General features: G+C 45.5%; 1 protein-coding gene across 1 annotated transcript in view; it reads right to left on the bottom strand.

The window, feature by feature from the left end:
* Window positions 1–1,593: 1,593 nt before the first annotated feature.
* Window positions 1,594–4,943, bottom strand: part of APOL1 (apolipoprotein L, 1) — a 15,216-nt gene continuing 11,866 nt past the window's right edge. Inside the window, exon 3 of the mRNA XM_011964320.1 lies at window positions 1,594–1,692. The gene's annotated coding sequence lies outside the window, so the exon portion shown is untranslated. The remainder of the gene's footprint in view (window positions 1,693–4,943) is intronic.

Below are 4,943 nucleotides of genomic sequence, written 5' to 3' on the forward strand. Positions count from 1 at the left end.
CAGCTCTGGACCGAGTGGACCTAATAGACATCTATAGAACTCTCCACCCCAAATCAACAGAATATACATTCTTCTCAGCACTGTATAGCACTTATTCTAAGGTTGACCACATAATTGGAAGTAAAACATTCCTCAGCAAATGCAGAAGAATGGAAATCATAACAAACAGACTCTCAGACCACAGTGCAATCAAATTAGAACTCAGGATTAAGAAACTCACTAAAAACCGCACGACTACATGGAAACTGAACAACCTGCTCCTGAATGATTACTGAGTAAATAACAAAATTAAGGCAGAAATCAAGAGGTCCTTTGAAACCAATGAGAACAAAGAGACAATGTACCAGAACCTCTGGGACACGTAAAGGCCTCCATGTCTCCTCCCTGGAGATAAAGATTCTGAGGACACTTCTTGAAGGCACCTCAGAAGGTCTCATTGCCCACATGCATGGCCCATTCAAAAACCTCTCCTTGTGTCAACTTTTCCTCCTTCCCTCCTGGATCCTCAGTTCTGCTCCTAGAATCACTTCCCACACAAACCCTCTGCACCAGAACGTTGCCTCTGGCTCTTCCTTCACAGGACCCCAGGCTACAACAGGCTACTTTAGGCAGCATCATGGCCTGCATCTTTGTGCTAAGAGTATTGGGAAGCCATTGGAGGGTTGGAAGCAGATGCTCGATCAAATCTATGTTCTTAGGTGGGCACGGTGGCTCATGCCTGTAATTGCAGCCCATTGGAAGGCCAAGGTGAACAGATCACTTGAGCTGAGGAGTTTGAGACCAGCCTGGGCAATGTGGCACACAAGGATGGTCCCAGTTACTGAGGGGGTCAAGGTGGAAGGATAGTTTGAGACCAGGAGGTCCAAGATGCAGTGAGCAATGATAATGCCACAGGACGCCAGCCTCGCAAGAGAGTGAGACTGTCTTAAAAAAACAAACAAACAAACAAAGCCCAAAGAAAGATTTTTTTTTTTTTTTTTGAGACAGAATCTCGCTCTGTCACCCAGGCTGGAGTGCAGTGGCGCCATCTCAGCTCACTGCAAGCTCCGCCTCCCGGGTTCATGCCATTCTCCTGCCTCAGCCTCCCAAGTAGCTGGGACTACAGGCGCCCGCCACCACGCCTGGCTAGTTTTTTGTATTTTTTTAGTAGAGACAGGGTTTCACCGTGTTAGCCAGGATGGTCTCATCTCCTGACCTCGTGATCCGCCCGCCTTGACCTCCCAAAGTGCTGGGATTACAGGCTTGAGCCACCGCGCCCGGCCTCTTTTGTGTTCTTAAAGTAATGCCTAAACATGATCCACTTTCGCTCTTTTCCCTCATCTCTGCAGGCAGGATAATCACAAGCTGAACTTGAAAAACTTTTCTCTATGTAAAGATCTGTTTTTCTTTTTAAAGAGAAAGACTACTGAGAACTCTTAAGACTGAAAGAATGAGCACCCTCCTGTAAAGCGGGAGTGAGTGTAAATTGATACAATTTATTTGCATAACAGTGTGCTTCTAGGTATGAAAACAGTTTTAGATGTTAATACCCTCTGACCTAGTCATTCTATTTCTAGAAATAGCTTAAGATAGGGGGAGATCGGTAGGACATGGTGGCTCACGCCTGTAATTCTAGCACTTTGGGAGGCTGAGGCAGGTGGATCACGAGGTCAGGAGATCAAGCTCATCCTGTCTAACACAGTGAAACCCCGTCTCTACTAAAAATACAAAAATAAATAAATAAATAAATAAATAAATAGCCAGGTGCCTGTAGTCCCAGCTACTCAGGAGGCTGAGGCAGGAGAATGGCATGAACCTGGGAGGCGGAGCTTGCAGTGAACCAAGATTGCACTACTGCACTCCAGCCTGGGAGACAGAGTGAGATTCCATCTCAAAAAACAAAAACAAACAAACAAAAAAAGAAGATGGGGAAGATCTGGCAAGATGGCTGAATAGGAACAGCTCCAGTCTGCAGCTCCCAGCAAGACCAATGCAGAAGGCAGGTGATTTCTGCATTTCCAATGGAGGTACCCAGTTCATCTCATTGGGACTGGTTAGGCAGTGGGTACAGCCCACAGAGGGCAACCAGAATCAGGGTGGGGCATTGCCTCATCCAGGAAGTGCAAGGAGCCAGGGGCCTCCCTCCCCCAGCCAAGGGAAGCCATGAGGGACTGTGCTATCCAGCCCAGACACTATGCATTTCCCAGTTTTTACAATCCACAGACCAGGAGATTCCCTCATGTGCCTACACCACCAAGGCCCTGGGTTTCAAGCACAAAACTGGGTGGCTGTTTAGGAAAGACACTGAACTAGCTGCAGGAGTGTTTTTTTGTTTTTTTTGTTGTTGTTGTTCGTTTGTTTTTGTACCCCAGTGGCACCTGGAACCCCAGCAAGACAGAACTGTTCAATCTCCTGGAAAGATGGCTGAAGCCAGGGAGCCAAGTGGTCTTGCTCAGCAGGTCCCACTCCCATGGACCCCAGCAAGCTAAGAACCACTGGCTTGAAAGTCTCACTGCCAGCACAGCAGTCCGAAGTTGACCTGGGCCACTAGAGCTTGGTAGGGGGAGGGGCATCCACCATTACTGAGGCTTGAGTAGGCAATTTTTCTCTGACAGTGCTAAGGAGGCTAGGGAGTTCGGACTGGGCAGAACTCACTACAGCACGGCAAAGCGGCTGTGGCCAGATTGCCTCTCTAGATTCCTCCTCACTGAGGGGGATCTCCTAAAGAAAGGCAGCAGCCCCAGTCAGGGGCTTATAGATAAAACTCCCATCTCCCCAGGACAGAGAGAGTACCCGGGGGAAGGGGCAGCTGTGGGCACAACTTCAGTGGACTTAAAGGTTCCTTCCTGCTGGCTCTGAAGAGAGCAGCAGATCTCCCAGCACAGCGCTCGAGCACTGCTAAGGGAGAGACTGCCTCCTCAAGTGGGTCCCTGACCCTCATGCCTCCTGACTGGGAGACACCTCATACAGGAGAGCTCTGGCTGATATCAGGTCAGTGCCCCTCTGGAACAAAGCCTCCAGAGGAAGGAGCAGGCAGCTATCTTTGCTGTTCTGTAGCCTCTGCTGGTGATACCCAGGCAAAAAAGGTCTGGAGTGGACCTCCAACAAACTGCAGCAGACCTGCAGCAGAGGGGACTGACTGTTAGAAGAAAAACTAACAAACAGAAAGCAATAACATCAAGATCAACTAAAAGGACCTCCCCTCCCCAAAAGCCCATCCGAAGGTCATCAGCCTCAAAGAGCAAAGACAGATAAATTCAAGAAGATAAGGAAAAACCAGCACAAAAATGCTGAAAATTCCAAAGACCAGAATGCCTCGTCTCCTCCAAATGATTGCAACTCCTCTCCTAGCAAGGGCACAAAACTGGATGGAGAATGAGTTTGACGAACTGACAGAAGTAGGCTTCAGAAGGTGGGTAATGAGAAACTCCTCTGGGCTAAAGGAGCAAGTTGTAACCCAATGCAAGGAAGCTAAGAACCTTGATGAAAGGTTACAGGAGCTGCTAACTGGGATAACCAGTTTAGAGAAGAGCTGCTAACTGGAATAACCAGTTTAGAGAAGAAAATAAATGACCTGATGGAGTTGAAAAACACAGCATGAGAACTTCGTGGAGCATACACAAGTATAAATAGCCAAATTGATCAAGCAGAAGAAAGATGATCAGAGATTGAAGATCAACTTATTGAAAGAATACATGAAGATAAGATTACAGAAAAAAAGAATGACAGTGGAACAAACAAAGCCTCCAAGAAATATGGGACTGTGTGAAAAGATTAAACCTACAATTGATTGGTGTACTTGAAAGTGACAGGGAGAATGGAACCAAGCTGGAAAACACACTTCAGCATATTATCCAGGAGAACTTCCCCAATGAGCAAGCCAGGCCAACATTCAAATTCAGGAAATACAGAGAGCACCACTAAGATACTCTTCGAGAAGAGCAACCCCAAGGCACATAATTGTCAGATTCTCCAAGGTTGAAATGAAGGAAAAAATGTTAAGAGCAGCTAGAGAGAAAGGTCACGTTACCTACAAAGGGACTAACAGCAGATCTCTCTGCAGAAACTCTATAAGCTGGAAGAGAGTGGGGGGCCAATATTCAACATTCTTAAAGAATTTTCAACCCAGAACTTCATATCCAGCCAAACTAAGTTTCATAAGCAAAGGATAAATAAAATCCTTTCCAGACAAGCAAATGCTGAGGGATTTTGTCACCACCAGGCCTGCCTTACATGAGCTCCTGAAGGAAGCACTAAATATGGAAAGGAAAAACCAGTACCAGCCACTGCAAAAATACACCAAAATATAAAGACCAATGATACCATGAAGAAACCGCATCAACTAATGAGCAAAATAACCAGCTAGCATCATGATGACAGGATCAAATTCACACATAACAATAAGAACCTTAAATGTAAATGGGCTAAATGCCCCAATTAAAAGACACAGACTGGCAAATTGGATAAAGAGTCAAGACCTGTTGATGTACTGTATTCAGGAGACCCATCTCATATGCAAGACACTCATAGGCTGAAAATAAAGGGATGTAGGAATATTGACCAAGCAAATGGAAAGCAAAAAAAATAAAAAAATTTAAAAAAAAGCAGGGGTTGCAATTCTAGTCTCCGATAAAACCGACTTTAAACCAACAAAGATCAAAAAAGATCTTTTAAAGCAACAAAGATCAATGCAACAAGAAGAGCTAACTATCCTAAATATATATGCGCCCAATACGGAAGCACCCAGATTCATAAAACAAGTTCTTAGAGACCTACAAAGAGACTTAGACTCCCACACAATAACAGTGGGAGACTTTAACACCCCACTGCCAATATTAGACAGATCAAGGAGACAGAAAATTAACAAGGATATTCAGGACTTGAACTCAGCTCTGGACCGAGTGGACCTAATAGACATCTATAGAACTCTCCACCCCAAATCAACAGAATATACATTCTTCTCA

The sequence above is a fragment of the Colobus angolensis genome, unplaced genomic scaffold (genome assembly GCF_000951035.1).
Source record: "Colobus angolensis palliatus isolate OR3802 unplaced genomic scaffold, Cang.pa_1.0 Scaffold65, whole genome shotgun sequence".
Taxonomy (NCBI): Eukaryota; Metazoa; Chordata; class Mammalia; order Primates; family Cercopithecidae; genus Colobus; species Colobus angolensis.